This window comes from Mustela lutreola, chromosome 6 (genome assembly GCF_030435805.1).
Source record: "Mustela lutreola isolate mMusLut2 chromosome 6, mMusLut2.pri, whole genome shotgun sequence".
Taxonomy (NCBI): domain Eukaryota; kingdom Metazoa; phylum Chordata; class Mammalia; order Carnivora; family Mustelidae; genus Mustela; species Mustela lutreola.
The window spans coordinates 56,476,511-56,491,945 of record NC_081295.1 but is presented as its reverse complement, the minus strand read 5'-3'; positions in this window follow the sequence as shown (position 1 = coordinate 56,491,945).

The following is a 15,435-nucleotide window of genomic DNA, read 5'->3' as shown; positions in this document are numbered from 1 at the left end:
AAGGATTCTGACAGGCTGGACTAATTTCTAAGTAACTTTGTACAGTTAGCCGTCTGGAAAAAAAATAAGTCCTATCTCTATTGTGCTATTCCTCAAAATGATAAGTCTGGAAATTAATAACCTAAATGTAAAAACAAGAAATACAACTAACAAAACTTTGCCATGTGTGGTAAAAATTTTGACATCAGACTGAGAAATTCCTTTTTAAATCCCCAAATGCTTAAAGCCAAAGAGGAAAAAAATAGATACATAGGGTACATCAATATCATATCTAAGAAGAGGATATAAGTAAAATTATAACAAGCAACAGACAAAAGAAAATGTATGTAATCCATTTAATTGGGTGAAGGTCAATGAAACAGGATAATAAAAAACTCTAAGGCAGTAAAAATTGGTAAAAAATATAAAACCAGCATTTTTGGAAGAAGCAATTCCTGTGTTAAATCTTGGTAACCAGAAAACGTAAAAAATAAGATGTTATCAGATTCCACAAGAAATATGTAAATTTGATTGTTATCCCTGACGTTGGTGAACACAGGAAAATCGGTGTTCACAATCTGCCATTCCACCAGGTTTGGTAGATATCTCCCCGTTTCCCTCCAGTGTTGCTGTGCACTTGACACTCTGCCCACATCTTGCTGAAAAGCCAAACTGCTATTGTTGGGGAAATAACAAACTATCCTCCCACTCAGAAGACAGCTCCACAGAAGTAGAAGGGAGAGAAAGCAATGTTTATTGAATAAGCACGAAGCCAGAATGATTGCCTCAGGGGCAGTAGCTAAGGGATTATAAAGGCCCTTTTGCATAGCTCAGCAGATATAACTCCCCCCCACCCCTACCATGCTTGTTCTCAAGGTAAATGAGGTATACCAGAAGTCAAGAGGACTTGGTATCACCTTTTGTCACAGAGGGTACATCCTAAATGCACTTAATAGTTGGAGTATTAGCTAATTGGCTTTTTCCAAAGGAGAAATCACTTTTTATATCTTCATGGCAAGAGGTGGTTGTGCAAGTTGGTGTGAGATTTCTCCCCTTCCAAAGAAATTGGGAGATAGGGACTCTCTCTGCTCAAAATATTTCAAAGAGATGGCTCCCAAAGATGTCCTTGAGAAAGCCTGGAGAGAGTCTTGTTTAGCTTTAAAACAGATTTACATACATATCAAAGAGACAGAGAAAGACCTTACAAGATGAATGTATAGAAAAGATATGGTCCACATAAACAATGGAGTATTATGCCTCCATTAGAAAGGATGAATACCCAACTTTTCTATCAACATGGATGGGACTGGGGGAGATTATGCTGAGTGAAGTAAGTCAAGCAGAGACAGTCAATTATCATATGGTTTCTCTTGTGGAGCATAAGGAATAACATGGAAGACATTGGGAGATGGAGAGGAGAAGTAAGTTGGGGGAAATCAGAGGGGGAGACAAACCATAAGAGACTGTGAGAAACAAACTGAGGGTTTTGGAGGGGACGGGAGGGCAGGGGTGAGCCTGGCAGTGGGCATGAAGGAGGGCACGTATTGCATGGAGCACTGGGTGTGGTGCGTAAACAATGAATCTTGGAACATGAAAAAAATAAAATTAAGATCTTAAAAAAAAAACAAACAAGTTTTCAAACGTAAACACTGAGAAAACGGAAGGGGCATGGATGGAGGAGTTTCTTCCCTTAACTTCAATGAAGAGACTTAAGCTTCTTCTTTTTAATTTGTATTTGCCTTTACTGTCCAGCCTGGGTAAACATTTGCTTGTGTATAAGGAATACAGAGAAATCTGTTCACCGCAGCATTGTTGGGATATGTATGGAGGTATGTGTGCAAATGATAATAATAATAATAATAATCAACATGCTCATCTACAGGGGAAAAATGGAAAATTGTATACCCATACAAGGAGATACTGTGAAGCAGTTTAGTAATATTTTTAAGAAAGTATTAAGAATTTAAAGGCTGTGTGAGTCATGTAAAAAGTTTAATACCAAATTCCTGATTGTAAGGGCCAGAACTGTGGGTGTCAGTTAAAGCTCACTTGAGGTTTTTAGTTAATGTTTACAATTTTATGGTGCAATTTATTTTACTCTGATCAGTAAGTTTCCTACACTGTCACTGAAATCAAGCAACGTTCCTGTTTGGAGCATAATACTTAGAAAAATAATAAACACTTTGGATTATCTTTACTTTTTACTGCACTTAATAGCATTGCCTATAATTTTGCCATTCTGGGATCTTAGGTGTATTATGAATATGTCATATGTACATATCAAGCTTCTGTTCTTATTTCTGGTTCTCCAAATCGCGCGTGCACGTGTGTGTGTGTGTGTGTGTGTGTGTGTGTGTGTGTGTGTGTTGGGAGGGGAGGTAGGAATGTAGATGATAAGGTACGAGTTGCATATAAAATACTGCTGGGACTGTGTACATTTCAGTACTTGAATCTACTGTGTCCCTGAAATCCCCTGAATACCATGTGGTATTGCCCCGCCCATCTGTTAGCATTTCTCAAACCAAACCCATTATCTTTCAATCTTACTGCCAAGCCCACTCTAGAGGTTTAAACGTTTATATATCATAATTTAAATAAGTTTTATGTGCATTCTAAGTTCACCGGTAATGCTATCTTTGAGGGGTATGATTATTTTGCCGATTTGTTTGAAGCCCACTAAATGTATAGCTGCCATTTTCCTCCCTTTACGAAAACTCTGCTTTTGAGTCTCTAGTATCGCTTTAGTCATGTTGCTAAATTGTGATTTGAGAGCTTTAAAGCAATATGGTAATTGCTCTAAGGGAAGTCTTATAATAACCTGGCTCCAATTTCAAATCAACATACTACTTCATCTGTGATTTAAAGATGAAATTTTGTGGATTTCTTTTCTTTTATTGATAACAAAACTGAAGTACCCTCCAAAAACTTTTCTTTTTTGGAAGTTTTAGCAAAGTACTAATACTAGTACTTTCATTCTGGTTTGATTCGGAACCATTTTAATAGCTGGGAGTGGAATCTAATTTTTCATAACATAATACCTTTGAAAAATCAGATATATACTTTTTCTCTTGACTGTTTTTGTGGTACTAGTTGAGCATATTTCTATCCAATCCTATTTAACAAGAAGATGATTTCATTATAAATTCCATGCATGTTGCTAATCATGTGTAGTTTGTATAGTGGACACTAAACCGAAATGAATTATGCTTAGAACAGGAACTGATGACAGGGTAGAAATGTAAGCCATTCCTTGGGTATACTCAATATTAAGTACATTGTGTTTTAAAATCATAGTCATCGCTAACTGGAAATCAGCTTGTGTTCCAACATTTAAAGACCTGTGACAGTTTAATATGAAGACAGAATGTTAAATTGATGTTCTGTTGAAAATACTATGCTCTGATATTTTAAATGTGTGTGTGAGAATATTCCATTATTGTCTTACCATACATTTCTCTTTAACTGTCAAGGAAACATAAAGCAAATACTTCACTCTGTAGCAAGCTTTTTTTTTTTTTTTCTTTTTTAAGATTTTATTTATTTATTTGACAGAGAGAGATCACAAGTAGGCAGAGAGGCAGGCAGAGAGAGGGGGAAGCAGGCTCCCTGCTGAGCAGAGAGCCCGATGCAGGACTCGATCCCAGGATCCTGAGATCATCACCTGAGCCGAAAGCAGAAGCTTAACCACTGAGCCACCCAGGAGCCCCTGTAGCAGGTTTTTAAGATATTTCACAACTTAGACCCTAAAGAAGAATTTTCTTCATGTAAATTTTACTATCACTGTAGGCTGAATCAAACTCAGCTGAATTGTTAGTACATGAAATCCACTCCTGCACCCTATTTCTTGGACTCATTATGATTTAAGACCATTCTGAATCGTGGACAAAAGGTTCTGATTTGATAACTGACCTTTTACTCAAAGTGGTGGATGTGTGTAGGCATGAACCACCATTGAAATGTCAGCACCAAAATCCTGTGCTTAGGATTCAAGGGCGACAAGTAAAGATGTTCTCCTTTCTTTAATGCCCCATGTATTAAGTCAACAGATACAGAAGGGAAGGGGAGACTTTTTATTTCCCCCGAAACAGTTGGAGACGCCTCCAAATGGCTCTTCAGTTATTTTTGGAACTGCACATTATAAAAGAGTGAGTCTGTCTTTTAACCTTTACTAAATGACATATTTGTAAGTATACTTTTGAGGCCTTTTTGTTCTTTTCAAACCAAGGCTAATGGCAAACTTGGTAAGAAAATGAAGCAGGTCTGTCTAATGGAATTACCTATGAGCTTCTCTGCCCACTCAGTCTGCTTAGATTAGAGAAGTTTTATCCAACTCCCACCAGGTCCTTACATGTGATTTTCATTCTTTTATCAGTCCCAAGTTTTAAATAAAATGTCCAGTATATCCTGGTTGGCTAATTGTTCTAACATTGGCTTTGGAAGTCACTTGAAAATGCTGGAGTTTATTATTTCCAGGTCAGCATTAGTATATGTCCTAGATATTAGAAAATTAACATTATCTCTTTTAAAAAATGAGTTTGAAGTAAAGATGAGGTTTTATACACTAAATTCATAATCATTGTCCTATTTAACAAAAATGATTATTAGCTTTTTAAAAATCATTTTGTTGTATAATAACACACTTGCATTTTAAAAGAAATGACATTGTTAGCTAGCTATTTTTCAACTTTATAGCCAGGTCAGAATTTATACAAAGATACCAGGGGAAAAAAAAAATAGGTACAGGAACCAAAAGTGACAAACCCTTAGCTAAAAAATTTTACCAAGGAGCAGCTGTATAAACAACATTTCCAAGACTTTTCTTCAATGAAACAATTATTAAATATAAGAGATAGGTCAGAATCAGGAACTCAGGACAGATACACCTGTTAAGGGTCAAATTGTGTCTCCCTTAATGGTATGTTGAAGTACTACCCTCCAGCACCTCAAAACATGACCTTATTTAGAAATAGGATGGTAGCAGATGCAGTGAGTTAAGATGAGGTCACATTGGAGTAAGAGGGGCTCCTAAAACAATGTGACTCTGTCCTCATGGGAGGATTGTCTTGTGAAGTCACACAAAGGGAGAATGCCATGTGAAGACAAGGGATTGGAGTGATGGGTCTATAAGTCAAGGAACAGCACAGCAAACCACCAGAAGGGAAGAAGAGTCCAGGAAGGATTCTTCTACAGGCTTCCAGGGAGAATGGCCCTCTCTGCTGACACCTTGGTTGCAGACTTCTGGCCTCCAGAACTATGGAACAATTCATTCCTGCTATTTTAAGCCACTCAGTTTGGGGCACTTTGTTATGGTAACTGTAAGAAAGGAATACACACCCAACATCAGCTCTGTTTCCAGGTCAGGGAAAAACACTGTAGTACAAGATTTCGGTTGGGGTTTCCTCAATCAAGTGTGAGATAATATAAGGTAGATTCTCTGCAACACACACACACACACACACACACACACACACACACTTCTCCTGCCCCCACCGCCCAAGGAAATAACTTGTTTTTCAGTAATGGTAGAAAAATCAATCACAAGTCACCTGGACTAGCTATAACAAAACCTCAAATTCCTTAAAAATAAGGTTGACAACATTCATCACAAAGCAATAAAATCAGAAAATAGCAGAAGGTACCCAACCAAGACAACTAAAGACAAACTAACTTGGACATGTATTTTAGGCCAAGGAGAAACTCTAATCTAAAATTATAGAATGTCTGGAAAATCAATATGACAAAGATACCATTGATAGAAACCACTGAACTGCAGATAGCAATGCCAAAACCAAAATGCTTACTTCTAAATAATTAAGAAATACAAGTGAATGGAGTAAACTGCCAATGCAAGAATTTAGAAGACCAGTGAAGGGAGGAATTAATGCTAGCAGCAGAAGTTTGTTTACTAGAAAATATATTATGAGGTTTTTTGGCAGGAGAAGATGAAATAGGTAAATTTGAAAATTATGGTGAAAAAATAATCACATTTACGTGAGGAGGTTAAAAAATCCTAATTGAAACTTTTGTTCAACACCACGCAAATGAATTCAAAGGAAAGCATACATTTCCTAAACTGCCTCAGGTAGAAAGATAATCTAATTTTTATATTTGAGAAATAAGTGGTCAAATATCTAACCTTTACTGAGCTCACCCTCTTTGTAACCACTGTCACCAAAAATGCACCAGATCTAGACGGGATTACAGGGAACTCAATAAAAACATCTAAGGAACTGATCTTCTCAGTATCACGTAAATAGTTTCAAATGTGAAGCCCAGGAAAGTCTCCATTTTAAGGAAGTTAGCTTGAAGTGTAAGAGGTATCTCATTGCTCGACAAGTTGCACTGCTGATAATGGTCACTTCCCAGACAGTTCATGGATAGCGTCTGTCATCCTATAATCAGAACAAGACTAGTTATTAGCAAACAGGGATCTGAGAGGTGCTGTGAGATGAGTAATTTGGGGGATGAAAAGCAAGTGAGTCCCAAGGGCTCCAAAAACATTGACCGCCTGCACACCCACGCTTGTATTATTATGTCGGAGGCAGAGGAAGGCAGTGAGGGGAAAGAGAAGCAAACTCTAAATTCTATGACTTCAGCCTAGCTGGTGTCTCATTACCATCCTAGGCTTCCTATCAAGGATGAAACATCTCACTGTTGCAGAGTGGATGATTACCCAAATATTGAAATTCTTAACCAGAAACGAAAAGTTATTTGCTGGGGGAAAAAAAGAACCCTTTATAGTGAAAAAAAACGATCAAACCATAAAGTTTTTCTAGGATTTAAAAGCATAATAAAGAACGTCAGCATGATATGTATACTGAAACCTGACAAAACTGCATAAAAATAGCGAACTAGCCCCAACCTTGTAACGATGCAAAAAGCCCACATAAATAATCAGCAAATGAAACCAAGAGCACAATAAAGATCCAGGTAGGATGCTCAATAGGGGTTTTATGAAGTTGTTCACTATTAAGACTGTTAGGAAAGCTATTAATGAAATTTGCTATGAAAACAAACAATGTAATTCTTCTGTAAATGCTGTAAAGGAATTTTATAAAAGCTGATGGTGACTTGTAAACATTGGGGTAAGTGGTTATTTCCTGAATGTGATTTTTTTTTTTTTAAGTTTATCCATTGTGCCCAGAAGCTTACATCCAAGGAAAATGCTAACATTGGTGAGGATCCAAAATACCTGAGATGCAGATAAAAATTGAGACAATTTTATTATTTTGAAAAACAGTATTTTCCCTGAAGTCAAATATTAAATGATTGGTAAATATCATGTATGAAATACACTCTCTAGCATATTAGTTCTGCTACTTCTTCCACAGTTTCCAGCAAACTAATTATATTCTCTGCAAGCAGCCATTGGTTATTAGTAAAACTTAAGATACTTAACAATTTAGGATTTTTCTGTGGTTTTTATTGAGCTTCCCTTTTTAGCATGTACTAACTTCCATTTTATCATGCTTAAACATTTCATAATTAGTGATTGTGAAAATAATTTTATATGGAAAAACAATTAGTAATAAATGTCTTTAAATATAGAAGGAGATTGACAGTTAATACCAATATTCAGAGTATATTTAGAACACAAGGTCGTGTCCTTTTTGAAGTAATGAGTATTTGGAGAAATGTAATATAAGGCAAAATTTATTCATGTTTATACAAATTTAGTATAAGAATCAGCAGGTTATTGGAAGCTGCTTTGGTAGCTTTTTGTCCAGGCTCGGTGACCCCTGATCATTTTACTCTTGATCAAATCCTCCTTGAAACACTAACTTAGAGTGTTTACCTCCACTGGATCCAAGATAAATCAGAATCAAACTGAGGATCATCTAGGAGATCAAGCAACTAGACTTCATTGTCAGTATTCTTCATAAAGAGTAACCAGGATTAAGCAGCCACAGGGAAGGATGAGGTCTAGTAAAATAATTCCAGAGAGGACTATATAACTACACAGGGATCAAGGCTGAAGGGCTTTCTGAGGTAAGATAGAGCAGGTTCACCTAACCTCCTCTCTTACGACCCTGCTGAGTGACTGGATAGTGAAAACTTCCTGGGAGTTCTAAGATAGAAGTTGGGAGTTGGTTATGACTTTGGAAGCACTCTGTGTGGTTACCTGTCTTGTGTCCTTTCTCAAAGCTACAGAAACTTAATGCTAGTAGAACCCTACTTTGTCTCACAATTTCACATTTGGACCCTAGGCATTGCTGTTAGTAATAGAAGAGAATTCTAACCTATAGGCTTCTGATCATTGCAGAATTGTTTAACCAGATGGTTACATTTGTAACATTAATTAACTATCCTTTAAGAACTGCATTTCAGTTTGGTTGATTCCCTTTCAAACAAGGGTCCTTCAAGAAAAAGTTCCTCGTGAGAAATCTTTAAATCTAGTTAAGATAAATTAAAACCAGACTGTTAATTTTTCTTCTTGTGTAATTGACGTGACAAGAACCTCAAAATCATGTACAACATCTGTGTTAGATTATCCTTAAGCCAGACATTATGATGAATCTAAGTAAAAATAAGAAAAAATAAGTCTTAGAGAAAAACAAAATATTCGAAACACATTTCCTTCCACCATTCAGAATTCGAAAGACTTGTTTAGGGTGTTCAAATGAAACAATTACCTGGTTTGGGGTCTTTGGCAACTAAGAATTTAACGAACAATATCACTGAGAAGATTGCTGTGAGTTTCCAACAATTTTCAATACATGAACGGAAGAATTTTTTAGGTTTTCTTAAGTTATGAATTGTAGTAAAAATTCATTTTAGAAGTCATTCCTAAAAGACATTTTTTTTCCTGTATTACATTTTGCTGTTCAAAAAAACTATTTTTATGTCAACGTTGTTAAGTGTACTCTTCTGATACTTACATTTCAGGCATTTGGACATGGGGGTAGTAAGTTTGACAGCATGACAGATTAATAATATATTCAATAATGCTTTTTTACTTAATTGTAGAGAGATTTCTACGTCTCACTCTGAAATCAGCACAGTGAAAGGGAATGAAAATGTTTAGAGAGTAGAAAAGAATAAAGAAAAGTGACAAAATTGACAACAGAACAGGTATGTTGTAGACTATTAAAGATTTAGTTAGCACTCTTCATTTTGGAACTGTCTGTTCTGAACATAGATGTTTCAACATGTAGAACAGAATCCATTACATGTAAAAGGGAATCTGAATAAAAACTACAAAAAGATCTTTTAATTATTAAGTGATCTAAGTTCTGTTGATCATCTATGGTTGCTTGCACAAAATATAATTAGTTTGCTGGAAACTGTTAATGAAGTAACCAATGAGTACGTAAAAGAGTACATCTATTTCTTATGCAATATTTGCTATGAGAGCATTTTATCATTCAACCCCAGGGAAAATACTGACCTTGACAAGGAACCTATCTAAACTTTTATGTTTAACTTCTAAATTTGGCTGCTAAAATGTTTTTTTTAATAACTGTTATCATTAAATTTTTGATGCAATTTCTATTTGCTCTTGTATGCCAAAAAGTTCCTTCTGTGATGATTATGTTAAGTTTGGGTCATTCGATATCCTGCTGAAATAAGTGTTCTGTATACCTCTAAATTGTAAAACAATTTGGTATTAGCTTAAGAATAGCCAGACTGATCAAAGAATCAAAAAGTCAAAAATGAATGTAAGAGCATTTGGAAGTGTCAAATATGAAAGCGGTGTTATTTGAAACCAGCAAACAAAATCTGATTATTTTATTAAGATATGTTGAGAAAAGAGAGTGGTCACACAGGGAAAAATGTTGACTCCTTACTTCTCATTATTTATTCAAACAAATTTCACACATGTGAATCATTTCAATTTAATAATCACTAAGGTAAAACATGGGATTTTTAAAATATCTTGAAATTAGAGAAACCTTTCTAAGGATGACACAAAGACCATAAACTCTGATATATTCAACCACAGAAGATAAATAAATACATTGCCAAAACTCACCATAAGTAAACTCAAATGATCATCCTGGAAAATTAACCCAAGTTATAGTTACACTGCTATTGCCCTTGATTTCTAAAGAACTCTTACAGGTCAAAACAATCAAACAAACAAACAAACTTAGCAGCCAAATAGAAAAATAACCAAAGAGTAAGCAGAAACAGTTCACCAAAAAGGAAATACAAATGACTATTAAGCAGATGAAAAGATGATCAAACACACTCACAGAAATGCAAATTCAAAACTACCCTGAGATACCATTTTTCATCTATTAGGTTGGCCGAAAATGTATTTGCTAAAATGATTCAAGTGTAGTAAAACAGCGTCTCATATTGCTGAAGGGGGTGGAACTTAACAAAATGAAGGTCAAATGGACAAGAACTGTGAAAATTATAAATGTTGTGTTGCATCATGTTTGCCAGTAGACATTTATTCTACAGATATACCTGAACATTTGTAAATGTAATTCATGTTGTGAGGATGTTCATTGCAGTAATTTTAATGAAAGCAAAACTAGTGGAAAGAACAGATTAGAAGCAGAGCGGTATTGTGGTATTCCTTTCATAATCAGATAAAACATGGGTACAGAAAATGTACAAAGGCTTTGCATAGGAACATAGCAATTTCATAAGTTACCCGGAGTCCTTTGAAAATCAAGTGCTAAAGCAACGATAGTCCATTTGGCGTTGTAGAAGTAAAAGCTTTCTTATGCAACGTGTGGTATGTCCTTGATTTAACAATGAGAGCTCAGCTGTGACTGTGGTTGTGGTTGTCCTTGTGACTATATGCCATAAACTCTGCTGAGCACTTGAAAAGGTTATTTAACCTGCTTTTAATAAGATGTTCCCCTACGACGGCTTTTCTATTGCCAGTGACTCTGCATACTTTTTTCCAAGAAATCTGTTATGACACACAGGCACTCTAATAACTGTTTTCTAGATTATGATCCTGTTATTCAAATGTTAACTTACTGCTCTAGGAAGTAAAAATAGTTTCTTCTGCTCCGAGAAGATGCTTGGCATCTTCTCTGTCAGTTCTCATGCAGGGAGAACAAGCAATGCTGAGCCCCATCCCCATGTTGGAAAAACAACAAACAAGTACCAGCTGTCAGGTAATGCCATGTCCTGGTCAGGACTCAATCCAAACCGTGCTGGAAAGATGAAAGAACTTTTCTGCTTTCCTGCTTTCTTTCCTGCTTCTGAAGAGCTTATAAGACAAACAGTATCAAATGACGAAAAAGTAATCTGTTGTCCTCCTCTTTTATTGGTGTGATACAGCTCTGAATGATTTAGAAATTCTCTCAGATATCAGCTAAATTTTACTTAATTCAAAAACTGTATAGCTAGGTGGGGCGCCTGGGTGGCTCAGTCGTTAAGCGTCTGCCTTCGGCTCAGGTCATGATCCCAGGGTCCTGAGATTGAGCCCCACAATGAGCCCCACATGGGGCTCGTGGCTCAGCGGGGAGGCTGCTTCTCCCTCTCCCTTTGCCTCCTACTCCCCCTGTTTGTGTTCCTTCTCTCTCTGTCTCTCTCTGGGTTAAATAAATAAATAAACAAATACCTTAAAAAAACCAACCTGTATAGCTATGTACATAAATCAATAATAACTCACCACTGGTGAATAAATGGGTGGGTGTCACCCAGGCGTGATTTCACTGCAGAGGCTTACTACATTATCAGAAGGAAGGAAACAAACACTCAGCACTTCCTACACGGCAGGCACTATTTTTATTTTAAATGTGTGTGTTCGTGTGTTTAATCATTATGGATTAGTAAGATACATAACATCAAACATCCTTACAGGTGAGAAGGCAAAGACTCAAATAGATTAAGACATTTGTCAAAGACAACTCAGTATGCCGCCGTCAATTCTGAGTAACTCACTCATTGACAAATCTGGTAAATGATTACAACTATTGTTGTTGTTGTGAAACAATTGTAGCTATTGTAGTATCTCATCAAAGGTGAGATGCAAAACACATCACTGTTCAATGTTCCACTGAAAAAATAAAACTGCAAATCATAGGATAATATACACACTATGCCGTATTATCCTCTACTAAATTGCAGGTGAATAAAAATTTAGGATAACAATGTGTCTGACAAATTGATGTTTGATGTCTTAATGATAATCCTTCAAAAATTGATCACCTCGGCTTCTTACTATCTTGGAATTTCTACTGTTCTGAGGCTTCAGTTATATAGGCAATCTTTTTAAATGTATTTTAGTAACAAGATACAACAGTTTTAGCTCTTTATAAGAGTCTTCCTTTCTTAGGGACAATAATAAAAAGAAAAAAGAAAAAAATTTGTTATTTCTCAAATGACAAATATTGTTTGATCAATATCAATCTTATGCCCTGTTGTTTTTGCAGTACATTTTTTGCACACACATTAACCTTTTATTTCAAAGCAAGATATGCTATAACCTTTTTGAAGACGTATTTAAATAGAACTTAAATTCAGCACACTTAGTAGCAACAACCCATGGAACTTGGATATGAATGAGGAACCGAGATATTAACATATTCTCTTATGTTAAGGAAATGGCAATCACTTTATGTCTCCCATGTAGCTGACAATAATTATAAGACTTCATCAATTATAAGGTACATCTTGATTTCAAGGATCTTAAAATGTGAGAAGAAAAGTTAAAATATATGGAAAAAAGTTCAGTGTTAAGAACTGAAATACCAAGAAGTAATAGAGTCTTGTCCCTCATGCTGCTAACTGCCTAGTGTGGGTAGACAAGTAAGCCAACAATTAGTGTACAGTGTGATGAGAAAAATGATATATATTTACACAATTCTTTATATACACCCCTTTATGTGCTAATGTATTTAATCTTTATAGTTATCCCATGAGGCAGGTACATGATAGGGGTAAAAACCTGTCTGGATATCCAGGAAGGGTATCTAAACTATCCTGTGTGGGTAGAAAGCCTTTTGTGGGAGACATCTCATAGGTGTGAGTACTGGAGGAAAAGGGAAGAATTAAAATTCCAGGCAATAGCACTCCATTAGCACAGTTGGAGAGGCAGAGAAAGTGGGACACCTGAGGACTACCCAGGGTGGAATAATAAAGGGCTCATGGGGGTGACAGGGAGGAATCAGGAGCAAGTGGTAGGCCACCACCACCCCCGCCCCCACCATACTAAGGAATTATGCTATTATCCTACAGATTGAGGAGTGCTATGGCTGGATCAGAGGGAGTTGTAATTGGGACCAGAGAGGTCCCTTCGGAACTGTTTCAAAAATCTAAGTAAAAACAGTAAGAACTTACATTTAGGTCAATGGTAATTCGTAAAATACTAAACACTAATATTAAAAAGGTGTAGTCAGCAAAAACAGCCCAGTAAGGAACTCCCAAGTTCTGCCCCTCCATAAAAGGAACAAAGAACTGCTAAAACTATGAGAATTTACTTTTTTTTTTTTTTTTTTGGAACCATGAAAATTAACGATAGGCTTCTAGCGAAATGAGAATCTTGAAAACAGTGAAAGAGAAGTGATTTCACAAGGGACCGTCCATAAGATTCACAGTGGTTTCTTACTAGAAGCCATGGATGCCAGAAGGCAATGGGATGGCATAAAGTACTGAAAGAAAAAACTTTCACCCAAGAATGCTACATCTGACAGGATTACCCTTCAACGATGAAGGAGAAATTTACACGTTCCGGAAATAAATAAAACTGTGAGTTTGTCATTAGCAGACCTAACCCATAACAAATGCTGGTCATTTGTTTGCTAGAGCCATTAAGCAGGAAACAAAAAGGCAATACACAGTAATGCAAATCCATGTGAAGAAATAGAGAATACTAACTTCCTAGGTAAGTGTAAAAGTATATAAATACGTTTCTTGTTTGTGATTCTATTTTTTTCTAATTTCAAAGACAGCTACATAAGTCAATAATTGCAAATCTGTATCAACTGACATATAATGTATAAAGTTGTAATTTCTGACAATATCAGCATTGAAGGTGAAGGGTGGAGAAATACAGGAGCAAAATTTTTGCATATTATTGATATCAAGTTAGCATTAATCTAAACTAAAGGAGAAATATAAAATCTGAGTAGACTTACAAGTAGAGAGATTGAGTAATCAACTTCCAAAAAGAAAATCATAGGACCGGATGGCTTTACTGGTGAATTCAAACCTTTAAGAATAAATGCCAAATTTTCACTAACTCTTCTGAAAAACAGAGGAAAGGGAACACTTCCCAACTTACTCGAGGCAGCTAGTATTACATCAATATTAAAGGCAGAAAAAGGCATCACAAGAAGTGAAAACCACAGACCCTAAACCCTATGAATAGTGATCAAAAATTCTCAAAAAAAAATATTAGCAAACCAAAGCTAGCAGTATATAAAAGTAATTATACACCAGAAAAAGTGGGATTTTCCCCAGGAATACAAGATTGGTTCAACCTAGAAAAATAAATATAAAACATCATATTAATAAAATAAAGGAACAAAGATACATGATCATCTAAATATATGGAGAAAAAGCATTTGACAAAATCCAACACCATTTCTTAATAAGTACACCCAACAAATTCAGAATAGAAGAGAACTTTCTCAATCTGATGAAGGCCATCTATTGAAAATCCACAGTAAACATCATGCTTTTTTTTCTTCTTGTACTATGTGATACTTTGTTGCATTTATAGATTATAGTGTGGTTACCAATTTGACCACATAATATAACAATATTGACCACATAATATTTTTTACTATATTCCATATACTATACAATAGATCTGTATAGCTTATTGGTACTTATTACAAGTTTGTACCCTTAAATATCATCAATCTTATCCACCCTCCTATCCCCAGGTAACCATGATTTTACTGTCTGTATTTTTTTTTTTTACAAGTTTGACAGATTTAAATTCTACATATAGGTGATATCACGCAGTAGTTATCTTTCTCCATCTGACTTGCTTGACTTAGCATAATGTGCTCAAGGTCCATCCTGCAAATGCTTGGATATCCTCCTTTTTCATGGCTGAATAATAGTCCATTACATGTATGTATCACATCTTTTTCATCCTTTAATCTGTTGTTGGCTTTTGGGTTGTTTCCATACCTTTGCTATTGTGAATAATGCTGTGATAAACACGGGGGTGCATATATCTTGTCAAGAGCCTGTTTTCATTTCCCTGGGGTAAATACCCAGAAGTGGAATTGCTGAATCATATGATAGATCTATTTTTAGTTTTTTTGTTTTTTTTTTTAAGGGCTCCATATTGTTTTCTATAGAGTTTGGAGGAGACATAGTATTTCATGGGGAAAACTAAAAGCTTTCAGATACAAGACAAAGATGACTGCTCTTGCCACTTCTATTCAATACTGTACTGGAGGGTATAGCCAGGGCAATTAGTGAAGAAAAAGAATTAAAAGGCATCCATATTGTAAAAAAAGAGGTAAAATTATTTCTATTTGTAAAAGAAACTATTATCTTATATATAGAAAACCCTAAAGAACCCAT